Genomic DNA, 14808 nt, shown 5'->3' with positions numbered 1-14808 from the left:
TTAATTTCTCCATCTGTTTATTCAGTTGGCCTTGATGCTCCCACACCTGCTATGGAAAGAGGCGGCACATGTGAATTAGGATCCATATAGAAATGTTGAAGAACCATGCAAAATAGGGGGGGGTTCTTATTTCAAATATACCAAAATCTAGGAAGAAATGAAAAGGATTCTTCTACTTCCCATCCCTTTTAAATATGGACATGCACAGAAACACACTCTTCCTTCCAAGATAATTACTCACAGAGTGAGTTTGACCTTGCCATAGCACTGTAAGATGAAATCTTTAAGCGTGAGTTCTGCAGGATGTCAGATGAAATGATGTAATTTTTAATTCTCATTTAAATCCATGAAGGACCATTTCCTTCCACCAGTAATCCTCCATCCATGAAATGCAACTGATCTTTAGCTCTGCTTTCTTTTTTTTTCTCTCTTCACGTTGAAATGCTGCAGTGAATGGAGAAGGCCACGTGCTCCTCTACCTGAATCTCCATCTCAACTCTGCTGTATCCAGAGTGCCCACACTGAATTCCCAATGGATTTTCAGCCCCCCCGGATATCTGAACTCTACAGAGAGGTAACTATGATTTCAAGTTTTGTAACCTCCTGAGCCAAGGAGCAATGTACTAATGCATTAGGATGTCTCTGTAAGAGCCCTGGCGCAGCATATTGCTTATTGCCTTTTCAATAATAGATGGATGCAAATCTATTCACTTGGTTTTAAAGAAGGAACACTTTTTACTTTGATACATTACTTTATCATAACATCAGCAGCCATTAGGAATACAGGCTTTAGCATCTCATTGTCTATCTGTAACACAGCACAGGGCGTCTGATCTTCAGCAGATTATTCCCACTTACAGTGTCAGTCCCAGCCCAAGAGCCACAGGTAAACTCTGTCCCTGTGGGCACCAATCACCTTTGCATCTTGCTGCTCTGTGGTCCCTGCCTTACAGCAGATGTGGCAGTGAAAGAGCAATGACAGGAGTGTCCCAAGAAGTACCTCTACAAGTGCGTTGGGAAACTGCGGGATGCTGATGACCTGTGTGACTCACACGGCTCCTGCCAGCAGAACCACAAGCTAAAGATGCATCAAAAGTCTCAGGCATCAAATGGCTGTTTTTAATTTTCACCTTAACCCTTAAGAGATGTTGCAGATGTTTATGGCTGACAGGATTTGCCTGAGTTCCTTTGACCCCTCAGGAGGGACAAGCCACTGCCGCGCTTCACGCCAAGGGCAGAATTCTGACGCCACATTGCAGGAAGATGGACTGAAGGCACAATACTAATTCCAATATACATGTGCACAGTGCATCTAGCAAAGGAGATAGCAGCTCTGGGCAGGGCAGTCAGGCATGTTTTGATGATAAAAGAAAGGAAAATTCCACCCAGGTATTCTATTAAAACTCCCTTCGCAGGTTTAATCTGGTCACCTATCCCACTTCAGATTTACAGACAGCCTCAGACCTGCACCCCCCACCTCAAAAAAAAAAAAAAAAAAAAAAAAAGAAAAAAAGAACGTTGGTCTAATTTAATGGGAAAGTAAATCCTGACACAGCCTTCGAAAACTGTGCTGGGGTATACCCATACAAAAAATTAACATGTGAAACTGCCCTTAACTACTTTTGCATGGGCAGTGCAGTGGTATTTTGCACAAGTGAAGAAGCCTCTTAGGCTGTTTCCATAGCAGGACACTATGTTTTGGTCTGTTTAGGAGCTCTCCTACTGTTTGAGTGGAATATGTTATTCACCACATGTGTGCAGTCAGCACCAGCCACATTGTTTTGTTCCTCTGTGCTCCATGGCCAATGGCACTACAGAAATGATCTTTTTTGGTTTCCTACTTACTTTGGTGTTTCAGCCTGTGGCAGTGGAAGCTCTGGTTCCCCAGTGCACTGACAGCAGGTGTTTATCTGAACATGAACTGTAGACACATCTGGTATTTTCAGATATCCAGGTGCAGAGCTGTTGCTACAACCTGCTGGGACACCAGGCCTGTAGAAGTGTATCAAATCCCCTAATTCTCTTTGGAAAAGTTTCCAGGTGGGAAAGGAGGCTCAGCTCAATATATAGATGATGTCTGCCCTCTGTGCAAGCTCTGCTCCAGCAGTCTCCATCCCCGGGGATCTTGCCCTAATTCTACCCTAATTACTGAAAGCTGAACGGTGCCTGGGGTCAGGCAGAGAGAATGGCTGGGGGGAACCAGCTGGATTGCTCTGCCCTACATGGCAAAGGGCTCCTGGGAATAAGGAACGCTGGTTTCTATTCCTGGCTCTAGAAAGCAGTGTAGTCTCTTGGTGATGAGCAGCCAACCCACTGCAGGGATGGGCAGATGTCTCCTGCTCACTGCACTGGCCAGCTCCCATGGGATTTTATTCTTTATTGGTTTTTAAACAAGGTGCTTTGTTGGAGGAACAACTTAAGCCAGGATTTTCTCATTCTTTTTCAGGCATAAATCTTACACTTAAAATAACGAGTTAATCTTTAAAAGAGCTACAGTAGGAGGCTTTAACATGACTCAATGCTGTATTTTGAAAAGAACTCGTGGATCACTTGTGTCTCTGAGCTATTTATATGCTACCTGCCAGGGAAATTCACAGATGAACGAACTAGCAAGAAATATGCTATTCAAAAGAGACATTCTTAGGATCTGGAGTCAAAAAAACACACATAATTGCATAAGGGTTCTGGTTCAGAGGGCTCTGCTTGCTGGAGAGAAACTCTCCAACATCATTTGTCCATATGCTGCTGTAAAGGGGCTCTTCCCTCTGCCAGAGAAGTCACTACTAAGCAGGTTTGGAATCCAATACATTCTAAAAAATTGTTATTGTAGCAGCATTATCTGTGCTGTAGCTGTCATGTGAAACCAGGCTGCAAAAAATGGGGAAATGCCTGTGCACTAACTGGTTCATGGCCTGTAGTTCCCATAGATGAATAGTAACAAACAAAAGTGGAAATCCAGCATGCTTCCTTGCCTTCCCCTTAATAGTGCACCATTAAAATGTGTCATTCAGAGAGGGCATGGTCTCTGTGTGTCACTTTGCTCATAAACTAATAACCTCAAGAGTTTCTCCACAGGTGAAAGCTGGATTTAAACATGCTTGGTGCAGCCTGCAAAATGCTGGAAAGGCAAAGAGGGAAATTTTGGAAGAGGGGGAGAGGCAACAGTGAGACACCCAGCTCCAAGATTAAGATGCAGACAGGTACCTTGTGTTAGGCTGAAGTACTTACTGTTTTTAACAGCACCAGAATCAATGCAAGGCATGTCTCCAAATCCCTCCTTGGGGTGGTCCTGACAGCCTCAGCCTGGGCTCCTAATTAGCAGTTCAGTGCCTGCCCAGCAAGGGAAGGCAGGGGCTCTCCCACGCATCCACATTTGGCACAGGGCAAAGATTAAATCCCTGCTGATGCCGACACAGAAAGCAGCCTGTGATGGAGCATTAGCATGGAACTGGGGTTTCAGTGCGGCGCAGAAAAAGGGAAGCACAAGAAGCACGTTGCATTGGCAAAAGGAGACCTTTTGGGGACATCCCCTCTGAGAAGGGCCTCCCCACACCTCCCACTACATTGCAGAGAAGGCCTTGGAGATTTCTCCTCCTCCTCCTTCTTCTTTTTCTCCTCTTCCTCCCCTGCCTCCTCCCTGCAGGGCAGACGGTAGGGCTGCAATGCTCTGGGCTCCCAGGGGACACCCCAGTCTTGCTGCAGATCATGGCTTGGAGGCAAAGGCCTCAGGTTTTGTCCTCCTTGCCATATTTCCCTCTTTCCTCAGGTATTTTCTAGGCTTTAGGGAAGATCTGTCATTTTTCATCATGGATCCCTCCTTCCTTGGTGGTTAAACAGACTCACTGCACAGTTTCAGCCAACACTTGTGTCTTTGCCCCCACAGCTTTTATCAAGCCTGAGCATTGCTAACCTCTGTGTTCCCAAACCAGCATTTATTTGTGTGAGAGCTCTCTGCAACCTAATTAATATGCACAGGGCTGTTGAAGTGATGCTTCACAATCTCTCTTTAGGCAGCCACAGAGCTCTCTGGAGGGACTGTGGTGGCTGGGACAGCTGATGGGCACTCATCCACCTAACAAAGAGTAAAACCCATGCCACTTACCAGATCAGCTGCATAAATATTGCACAAGCTGGAGACACAGAGGTCATCCCTGTGTATCACTGAGGCAGGCAAGCCTGCTGGGCTGATCTCTCCTGATGGGTAAATGGAGGCTTCACTTCCCCGCAGCGTTGCCCATGGAGGGTGCTCTCCCAAGAGCACAAAGCCCAAAAAGCCTTTGTACTCATGCCTGACATACCCACTCACCAGCTGTAAACAGTCCAGCAATTTTCCTGTCCTCTCAGACCTGGGCTGGGGTGGTGGTGGTGGGTCAGATTTGACCCACTGAACCTTCCCTTCCCATCCCGAGAGAGACCAGCTGAGGGTGTTTGCCACTGGGAAGGTGGATAAAGTGCCTGGCATGCTCAGCTGCCTAGAAAAAGCTGCTAGTTAGACATCTCAGACATCCCTGGAAAACCCCAGCCCACACAGAGTCAGCAGTCAGGGCCTGCCACCTGCACAGACACCGTGTGGGGTGAGGGTGGAGGAGGGAAGCGGTGCAGGGACCACGAAGCCCAGCCCTGCTGCACGGTCCCCTGAGCTGCAACAAAACCACCACCTCGATAAGAGTGGTGGTCAAAGGGCACCGTGAGGGCAAAACCACAACAAAAGTGTGCAATGTGCTTTCACTGTTCTCTTTTTTATTACATCTGTTCGGTTCCTTGCAGGTTGCAGAGGAACTGGCAGAACTGCTCCTGGAAAATACACCTTCTCTATTGAAAAGAGTTGAAAAAAAACCCTCCTCCCTCTGTTACACAATCAGCTGTTCTGATTTTGTGTTTGATGAAGTCTTTGTTTGACATAACTCCCCCCATTCATGGCAAACTTACAATGGGCATATTTTAAAGTCAGCAGGATTACAACCCCACGGGGACAAGTCCCTTCCTATCTACATCCCTTTACGCTGAACGTCAAGAGACAATGAAAGACAATTGATTTAAAATAGCCTCCTTTTGAAAAGGTATTTTAAAATGTTCTTAAGAGCTTCCCAGTAGCTTTAACAGGAGCAGTGCATAGGGAATAAATGTTAGGGGCCAACACTGCAGGTTCATCGATACAGGCAGGTAACCTATGCCCCTCTCTGTGCTTTGAGAGGGGACCAGATCCATTCACACAGAGAACTGCAACCCTGGACCACATTTGTCTTTCTTACAAGATTTTCATGATCAACACCAATCAGGGCTCCTGAGTGTGTCCAAGGGCCAGCCTGACCTCAGGCTCAGGAGAATTTTTGTCTTTTTAAAGGTGAACTGCAAAGCAACTGCTTCAAATCCAAAGGACTGCGAAAATAGCAGCATCCCAGCAGGGTTTCCCTGTTTGCCTTAAAATGCCTGGCTATTTATAAAGTGAGACACAAGCAGAAGGCTGAGGGGTTTCTATAGGCTGCTTCATTTGGCTTCAGAGCAGGTCAGGGCATTAAGGGCTAATCCAGGGTGCACTTTGAGTTTTTCTTGGGTCAAAGCCTTTTTGTTTTCATTCCAAACACAAAACAAGTTGCTGTCCAATGACATGGAAATTGTTCCAGGAAGGTTGTCCCCCTTCCTGACAGGGATTTCTAACCTCTTTCCCTCTCCCTGTCCTACACTGTGTCTCTGTTGCTTTCAACAGCCCTAGATGAAAGAATTTTAATTTTCTGAGCAACAGGTACCTGGAGATGTGGGCTTCTGGCTGCAAAGAACATGAAAAATTTTGTGGAAAATGGCAAGACAAAGTTATAGCAAATATACCATGTTTTTCAAACACCTCTAGGATCTTTCCCCATTATGGATGGGGAAAATATTGTATTTACAGGGATGTTTTTTAATGCCCATGAAGATTACCAGGGCAGTGACCTTGTGCATGCTTCAAGGCACTGCCATGTGCCAACCTGGGACTCTCCCTGGTTTAACATAGAAGCAGGGACGGGGAGAAGGTTGGGAAAAGCAACTCTTCTCTGAGAGTGCAGCTCTGACTGTTGGAGTAGGGTTTTGCTCTCAATTTCAGTATCCCAGCTTGAGTCTTCTTGCATAGTTCAATATCTTCTGGAGGAGACACCTTTCCACAGTTTATTTCCAAACACAGAAACAGCAGCTAATTCCTCTTTCGAGCAGACCAAAGAAAGCAGCAGAAATATTTCTGAAACTTGCTCATAGGCCTCAAGGGCCATTTATTTTTCCTAGCTTATCTTGAAGATACATTTAACTATTTCTTGAGTCCCAGATGCCTGCCTGGGTGGGCCAGAGAGGCCACAAAAACAGCATTCAGTGTTGGAGAGTAAATCTTGTCATGCTGCTGAGCAGCACGAGTATTCAGCTGGAGCCACTCCCAGAGGGTGATCTGGAGTTTTTTTATCCTTCAGTAGAGAGGACAGTAAATATGATGTACACAACAATGTTCCCGAGTTCCCAGGTCTCTTACACAGGAGTTTTACCGGTTTATAACAGCCAAAAATCAAGCCTGTGGATGGTGGTTGCCTTTCCATTCCTGGTACACATGTTCTCCCCATCACCTGCCCAATGCACCACCCAGTCCAGATGTATTTAGCACATCTTCCTGTCCACTCTCAGCTGGTCCCATCTGCTTTCCAGGAGGAGCTCTCCTCTGCATAACCCTGCCTGTCACAGAAGATAATGATGCTCTTTGTGCTTTTTCCCAGGAGACAGATGGAAGGGAGGGGAGCGGGAGGCATCTCAGACACACTGTCGCGGTGTCAGGAGGGTTCGGCTGTGACGGGCTGGTGGAGAAGAGTCCTGTCTGACACCAGGGCTCTTCCAGCAGGAAGGCACTGATGGGGACCCTGTGACTGTATGTGGGGAGCTACAGGAGCAAATGAAGGGATCTTCAGCTGGTGCTCAGGGGAGGAAGGGAGATAAAAATGAGCCTGATGAAGTTACAGTCCCCAGCAGAAGCAGAACTGCAAGGTTGCTTGCAAGTAGGACACGCTTGGATGCGAGGGATGACCTGCAAACATCACATCTCCTTGGAAATGGCCTGGATAGCAAACCACATATTAACTCCTACAGTAACAGAGTGTGGTGACAGGGGCTTTGTTTTCCCACTCAGAATGTAAACAAAGAAATCTTGCCTTGAATGTAGCATTTAAAATAGACTGTGTACACTCTCCCCCAGTGCATCCAGCTAATTTTACAGTAGGGGGAAATGTACTCCTCCTCCCAGCTAGCGAGGAGCTCAGCCAGAGCAGTTGATGGCCTTCAGATTTTATCCTCTCTGGAATAATCCTAGTTTCGTAACTAAGGGATATAGCTGACAAATTTCTCAATTTGAAGATTAGAGAAAGGTCAACCCCAGCTTAATCGGCTGCTGCGGAGGGTCAGGAGGCAGAGTAACTTGTAAACAGTGTGAAATTAATAAAATTATTTGGCATGTTGTGTACCCAGTTTTCCATGCCTGCAATCCAAAGAAAACACAAGGGGGGGGGGGGGCAAAAGCCTTCCAAGCAATTGCCCAGTATCTTCTTGGAAAAATCAAGATAGGAACGTAGCAGGGAAAATTCAAGAGCGTGCAAACTGTGAGGGATCAGATTCGCCCTTCCCAAGGGTAGGGTTTTGGAATAGGCCTTTGCAAGTCCACGGTCCACCTGAACTCAAAGAACCAGAGATGAGACCACAGTGGAGCTCTGCTGGTTTACAGTGACCAGGGGTCTGGGTCTTCCACCCCACATATCTCTGTTGGTACTCAGGGAAAGACATAGCCCGTGTGGGGGTGGCAGAGATGTTATGGATGTCATTGGTCTTACTGGAGGAACTCCAGCAGAGATTTTTAAAGGAACAACAGAGAGGCAGATTTGTGCAAAAAGAGGTAGTAAATATCTGTGGTAAATATTTCTGCTTTATATAAACCTCCTTTCAAAACACATTTAGAGCTTAACAATAGGCTTCATATTTTGTTCAGGATTCAAATACATGTGTTCATCCACTCCATCCAATTAAGGGTTGCTGGAGTTTCTGCCATTATAAAATACTCTATTTTGTGCAGATAAATGGCACAGCAGATTATATTTGGGGCAGACTGTATTAGGGTACTTCAGAAACCAAGGCTCGGGGGCACAGCTTGACTTCTGGAAAACTGCACTCAAGAATGAAATGTTATTCAGCAGGGCTGCACACTTCATAGTTTCTATAAACCAACAGCAAAGCACAGCAGAGGTTTCTGTCAATACCTTAATCCCTCTGTCCTACAAACCTTTGTGTGCCATTCCCATCCTCCACTTGACCTACAATTTCCATGCAATCCTCTATAACAGGACATCCTGATGAGTTTCCTGTAGTTTCCCAAGCCTTCTGTAGAGCAGTTACCACAACCTGGAGAGTGACTGCCTCCTCAAACACACTCACCTTTTGCAAACTGAATGGTGGCAAGTGTCTGCCTTGTCCTTGGGCACATCTGCTCTGCCCAAGAACACCCTGCATCCCCACAGCAGTGCAGCACTAAGCCTCAGCTGCTCAGTCCTGCTGAGAGGCTTATTTTGTGCAGAAGCCCAGCTCACAAGGCCAGGATGGCACCTCCACAGAGCATGGCACTGCCCAGGATGGATGGAGAGATGGCTCATCCATAGGGCACTGCTTGCTACTGCCTGGTTTCAACTTCCTACAGCATCTCTCTTACCACTGTCCTGTTCTTTCTCTACCTGGAGATCCTGCTTGTGTCTCCACATCATCTGCAGCGCTCTCATCCCTCTTAACTACCCTCAATGCAAGCAGCTACTAGCTGAATAGATAATGGTGCTCCTTTTTTTTTTCTGTCCTCCCTTGTTAAAATGTTGTAACAACCTCACAGTGAGCAGAACAGCAGGAGAAGTGGCTCATGGAAATTAAACCATGAATATAAACAGGCCAAGCCACAGCAGGAGAGATGTGGCAGACACTTGCTCTCCTCCTTTTGCCTTGGTCCAAACCAGCTGGTGTGAGCTGGATCCCACAACAAGGCAAATGGAGTAACATTCAGAGAGGGCAGATTCATGGCCAAACACTTTTTCCTCTGGAGGAATCAAGACTTCTCAGGTGTTAATGGAGCTTTCCACCTGTGAGCTGATAGCACAGCACATGAGCAAACATCAGCACTTTTGTCACTACCTTGCCCTTATTCTGTTATCACCACCCATCCGCTCAAAATGCTGCTGGCAAAGAGTGCCAGTTCCAAGAGGAAACCATTCCTCACCTCTGAGGATGAGGAAAAGAGGGAGAAGGACAGGAAAAAAGACATGCACAGAAGGGGTGCCTGTCCCCATTCCAGTTGCCCAGTCAGATCACCTCACAGCAAACTCACCACTGCACTTTCACCTTTTTCCTTAGCTTCAGTCCAACCTTTCACTGCTATAAAACAAGAAAAAACACTCCATACCAGCTTGTTCCTCCTTGAAGCCAGCAGCAGCTTCACCAGGGCAAATCTCTGCTTTACCCTGTTAAAAATGGAGTTTGTAGCACAACTAAGGGATACAGGATTTCCCTGCTGCACTGCCAGAATTGAAGATGGGTGGGATCTGAGGGCTTGATAAGTCATTTGGTGGAAAGTTCACACTTGATCGACCCCAATGTTTAGAATTTTCTGCCAAATTCAGACAGTAATTTTAGCTAAGGAAAAAGAATTTGCTGCACAGTGGTTGTGGCAGACTGCACTGTAATTTATGTGCAGTGCCTTTTGCCCAAGCTGACTTCTCACAGAAATAATAAGTAGTTTCCAAAGCAAAGTGAAAGGAATTGGCAGGGGGAAAATTGAACACCTGGGATTTAATAAAAGCAACTTTTTTGTTTTTTTTTTTTTTTTGTTTGTTTGTTTTTTCTGGGGAAAATGAAAATTCCTTGTCTCAGGCAGACCTGCAGAAATACATATATTTTTATTTCGTTATTCAGCCTGTGAACCAGAAAGAGAGAAGAGCCTTACTTAGCAGAGCAACAAGACACACAGCTGGGTTTGAGAAGCAACCCAAGCCCTTTGTTGGTGCAGAATTGCCTCAAGACACTTGCCTCAAGACACTTGCCTCAAGACACTTGCCTCAAGGGCCAGCAGCTAACTTTTAAAATAGCCCTGATTACCTTTATATTTATAATGGGAAAACAGGTGGAAGTGATTGGGAAAAGTAGGTAGAAGCACAGCAGAGAAAACAATGATATAACTGAGTCTTAAATGTCAGAATCACAGGAAAAATCAGTCTGGAGGGGACCTCTGGAGGTCTCCAGTCCAACCTCTGCTCAAAGCAGAGGTTTTTCAAAGCTAGCTTAGGTTGCCCAATTTTTTTCCTTCTATCCACCTTTGGCTGAACAGAGGGAATAATCTCTTCTTTCAGATCCCTGGCTCTTGCTGAGTCCACACTGCTCACTCCAGTTCAACTTACTGATCACCAGAACCTTTGCACATTAACCTGGCAAATCAATTGCACCATGTGTTTGCAAAGTACCCATGTGGGTCTGCAGGAATAAATGCTTTATTCAGATCATGCTAACAAAGTTCTAATGAATTTTAAATTAATAAAGTCCAATAAAACCCTGAGAAAGACCTTAAAAGTTTTTAATACTATTCACTGCTTGAACAGGGTGCTATTTGTTTTCAATGGCCCATAAGACAGATTTTTGGCCTTCTTTCAGTGACCCCCATGGCACCAGGGACATGCCACAGAGCAGGACAAGGTATGTGACAGGAGGGGGACTCAGGGCTGAAACAGGACCTGGAGCCTGCCCAGATGTAACACACCCACAACTGTGCCACATCCTCTCCTCAGCTCCCCAAAATATGAGGCTCTCAGCAGGTGGTGTTGCACTTGGGGGTCCCTGAGATGTGGTAGCATCTCGATTTCCAAAGGTGATGTCCATCTGGCTGGGAACATAACATGGTGATGCTCAGTTGGAGCATCCTCAGGATATCTTTGAGAAATCCCCAGTGAAAGGTCCCAGGTGGAAAATCACACAATAACTTCTCTAAATTCCTCAAAAATCGTGATTTTTTTCTCCATGGTATAATGATGCTAACTATTAACCCCACTCAAATCCCAGCATTTGAATTTCAAACTGAGTGGATGTTCTTCTCAGTCTTGCATACAATGAAATGAAAAAATACTCACAGTTCTACGCCACTTCAACAGCATGACTTATAAGTTTAAGACCATTGATTTGTGAAAGAAAACTGAAACATTCTGTAGAAAAGATAATCATTGTTTATTGTAGCTATCCAAGGTTATGTAAAATGGATATGTTCCCTTCTAAGTGTGGAAAGCAATGTTGCCTCAAAGCCACATAACAAAAATCTAGGGATCTATTTAAAAAATGGATTTTGTCCTTGGCTTTTCATGGTGGTTGATGGGGGAAAGTGTATGTTTGCAGTTGAAAACATCTTTGAGGGTCCTAAATCTCTCAAGTAACAACTGCCCCACCACCACCAAGCTGATTCCAGTCAATGCCACCCTGATACCAGCTCAGCAAGATTTTATTGTGGCAGGGACATAAGCTAAAATTTTCTAATCATGGGTGCCCTCAGTTTGCCTCTCTAAATAAAATCCTTTCTGTAATAGGGGTGTAGCATTCTCAGATGCCAGGAACTGGAAAGGGATTTTAGATGTTCCCAGCACTTCAAAATCTCAGTCCATTTAGGTTGAGTCAGCAAAGCACAGAATATCAAGATTATTTTAAGCATGCAAAGAGTTCTATTTGTGACCTTATTTTCCTTCTTACATACAGACTGAGATCTGTAAATATTGAAAAACATGAAAATTGGGTCTTCATATTTTATGAGAAAAATACTAGTCCAATCAAAAAGGAAACAACCATCTGGCACCACTCCTTCCAGATGTTTTCCTAACCATTCTCCATTTTTCCTTCCCAAATGCATGTTTTCTGCATACTCAAAGAACTGCCATGGTCCCCTCTTGTTTATCCATGCCCAGCTTCAGATTTCCAAGCCTGTTATTTCTTTCGCTTTTCTTCTTACTTAATCTGTCATTCCTTCAGTCAATGAGCAGAATCTATTCAACAAACACTACTCTGTTTTTGGAAAGAATTTGCTTTTTTGTTATGTTTGTGGGTTCAAGGGATTGTGGCTGACTTGGCAGCTGTGTTTGAAAGGACAGTTTGTTAATAGTTTAACCCAACACCAAGGACCATAGACCGAGGAATTTTGGAAATAACCATGCCACCAAGATGAATTTACAACATTCACTTGAACTGGGAAGTAATCATCAATGTTTGGAGTGGTGGATTCATTGCTGGAACAAAAAATGAGTGTATTGTACCTCTGGATTCACTTTCCAAACAGATAATCTCTCCTTTTTGTACCATATGAAAAAAACCCCCTATAACTTCTGCAATCAAGTAGGTCAGGTATCGTGGACTGGTGCAGCTGTACTGACCTTTACAGTTTAAAAAATGAAGATTATTTTTCAATCCAGGCAGTTCACTGACTGTCTTGCATCAGCAGCAGCCTTTGCTGCTAGGCAGAGGGAAGATCACATATGTCATGTTTTATATTCATGAAAAGGTACTTCAGGGAAGGCTCTTCTGGAGTCTGTTGTAGCTGAATGCTGTAATGAGATCTTCAGGAAAGATAAAGTCTTCTCTTTTCCCAAACTTAATAAACAAACTTCCATGAAAAATTGTTGCACAAGCAGTGTGTTGCAAGTGGCAAAGCTACCTGACTCCTCACAGGAGGGTTGGAACTAGATGACCTTTGAGATCCCTTCCAGCTCAAGCCTTTCTGTGATTCTATGGGGACCTTTTGTGGATCTTTTCATTCCCCGTTAATGCTGCACATAGGATGAGACCCAGAGATCAGCAGGAGACATGGCCTTGGAGCAGCTATACTGGAGCTGCAACACCCACTCTTGTTCTGAGGAGAGAATTACAGCCACCCTAATGCCCAGGAGAAACCTAAATACACAAGAATTGCAAAAAAACCCAAGCTCCCAACTTACAGAGGTAAGAAAGCAAATGAATCAGATGTTCCTGAAGAGGGTTCTGACTTCACCTAATAAAGTTCCCACAGGTGGACACATACACTGCTGCCACCCAAATGTTTCTCACAAGTGAATCTCAGTGTTATGTTCTTAATTTTGGTACAGAGGGGATGATAGGGAAGTGGTCGAGGCACCATTCCTGCAGGGATTTAAAAACCATGTGGATGTGGCACTTGGGGACATGCTTTAGCAGTGGGCTTGGAAGTGCCAGGTTAAAGGTTGGATTCAATGATCTTAGAGGGCTTTTCCAACCTAAACATTTCTGTGATTCTATGGCTCTATTACACATTTAAATGTTTTTTTATATTTGTTAAATCCATGTATGATTTTTCGTCGATACTTGAGAAATTGTTTTTTGGCAAAAAAAGGTTTGCCAGGGCCAATGACAAACGTGTATGTATCAGCATCAAGAGAAAATAAGCCCTGAAATTGGCACAGTCAAGTATGTATAAAAGATGTGTTTGCTCATGCCTCCAATCAAGGATCCTCATTAAATAACCATGTGACTCATATAAGAAGCTACAATGAAGCAGTACAGCTCACATTTCAAATATTCATGAGCAGTCCATGGATCCCAAATATAAAGGGAATCATTTCCAAATTTGGCTCATGAGCTAGTCTGAGGAAGTGCTGTTTGCTCACTGATATTAACACAGCTGGGAAGAGGTGCTACATTTCTCAAAACAAGGTTCATTAGTTATTTCTTTACCCTTTGAGGAGCATGGAAAATTTTACTTAAGAGAATTATCTGGAAAAAGTAATTTCGATAAAACTGGACTTTTTTTCTTTTTTGCTTTTTATTGAATTAAAAACTGTTTCAAAGCAAATCAAAAACATCGAAACCAAATGTCTAGTACCTAACATTTCAGTTCTTACTGAAGTAAAGTATCATGTTTGTCTTCACAGTGCACATTTATAAATCAGTGATGCACTTTTCCCATTTTCCTTTCACCTTAATGTTCTTAACAATATTAATTAAATCAATTTAATAAGCCTACACTTGCTGTATCTTTTCCCCTTTCCTCCTTACTTGGACACAGGCACTATGCTCTTAATCTCCAAGTATCACTGCACACTTCATCTTTTATAATTTCTCCCTGCCAAGCCTGCATTTCTTTAAAAATCCTCATTATTAGCCATTTATCTTAGAGCCGAAAATTGCTCTGTTTGTCCAACTTTAGCCACTGAATGCTGTGTTTATGTTTGTCTGCAGGAGGCAATTCAATCCCTCCCAAGGAAAGCAGGGCTTTTCCTGCAAAACAAACAAAAAACCTATTTTTCTTTTAAAAAAATTACCACCAAAAGACACTGAAACACAAAACTATCAGCCATTACTACTTTTCTGTGACTCATGGTTGATGTGCACTTTCAAAGGGTAACAGATGAAGATGCTGGTTTGAACCAAACGAAGACGAGAAAAGAAGGTATCAGCGTATTTCCTGCTGCCATCCTTCCTCCCAACTTATAGACTCACCAAAAACAGGGCCAGAAAGGCCTGAAAGACGTCACCTGGTTCCATTGCTGGCCCCAGGCAGCAGCATCACTTCCTGTGGCATCTCAGTGATGCCTCTCTGCACTGGCCACTCCAGCAAAGGAGCTGCAGCCGCCTACCCCCCAGCAACCTGTGTTTCTCTGTCCTACACGTCCACATTCTCTCAAAGTTTTTTCCAAATGATCAATTTGGATCTCTTATGTTGCAACTGAAGCCACACCCGTTCCTGGACATCACATTAACTCAGGCTCTTTGCTTGGGCTTTCATGTACTTAACGG

At 44.3% G+C, this 14808-nt stretch overlaps 1 protein-coding gene and 1 long non-coding RNA gene across 2 annotated transcripts in view; one reads left to right on the top strand and one right to left on the bottom strand.

The window, feature by feature from the left end:
- The window catches only part of RTN1 (reticulon 1), a 118035-nt gene that overhangs the window by 89305 nt on the left and 13922 nt on the right, over positions 1-14808 (bottom strand). The gene's annotated exons all lie outside the window — the stretch shown is intronic.
- LOC116788021 lies at positions 1334-13306 on the top strand. The gene is made up of 3 exons (XR_004357523.1): positions 1334-1345; positions 10157-10162; positions 13168-13306. It is a non-coding gene; the product is annotated as an uncharacterized LOC116788021 (long non-coding RNA).

The sequence above is a fragment of the Chiroxiphia lanceolata genome, chromosome 6, assembly GCF_009829145.1.
Source record: "Chiroxiphia lanceolata isolate bChiLan1 chromosome 6, bChiLan1.pri, whole genome shotgun sequence".
NCBI classification, from domain to species: domain Eukaryota; kingdom Metazoa; phylum Chordata; class Aves; order Passeriformes; family Pipridae; genus Chiroxiphia; species Chiroxiphia lanceolata.
This window is presented reverse-complemented; position numbering and strand designations above follow the sequence as displayed.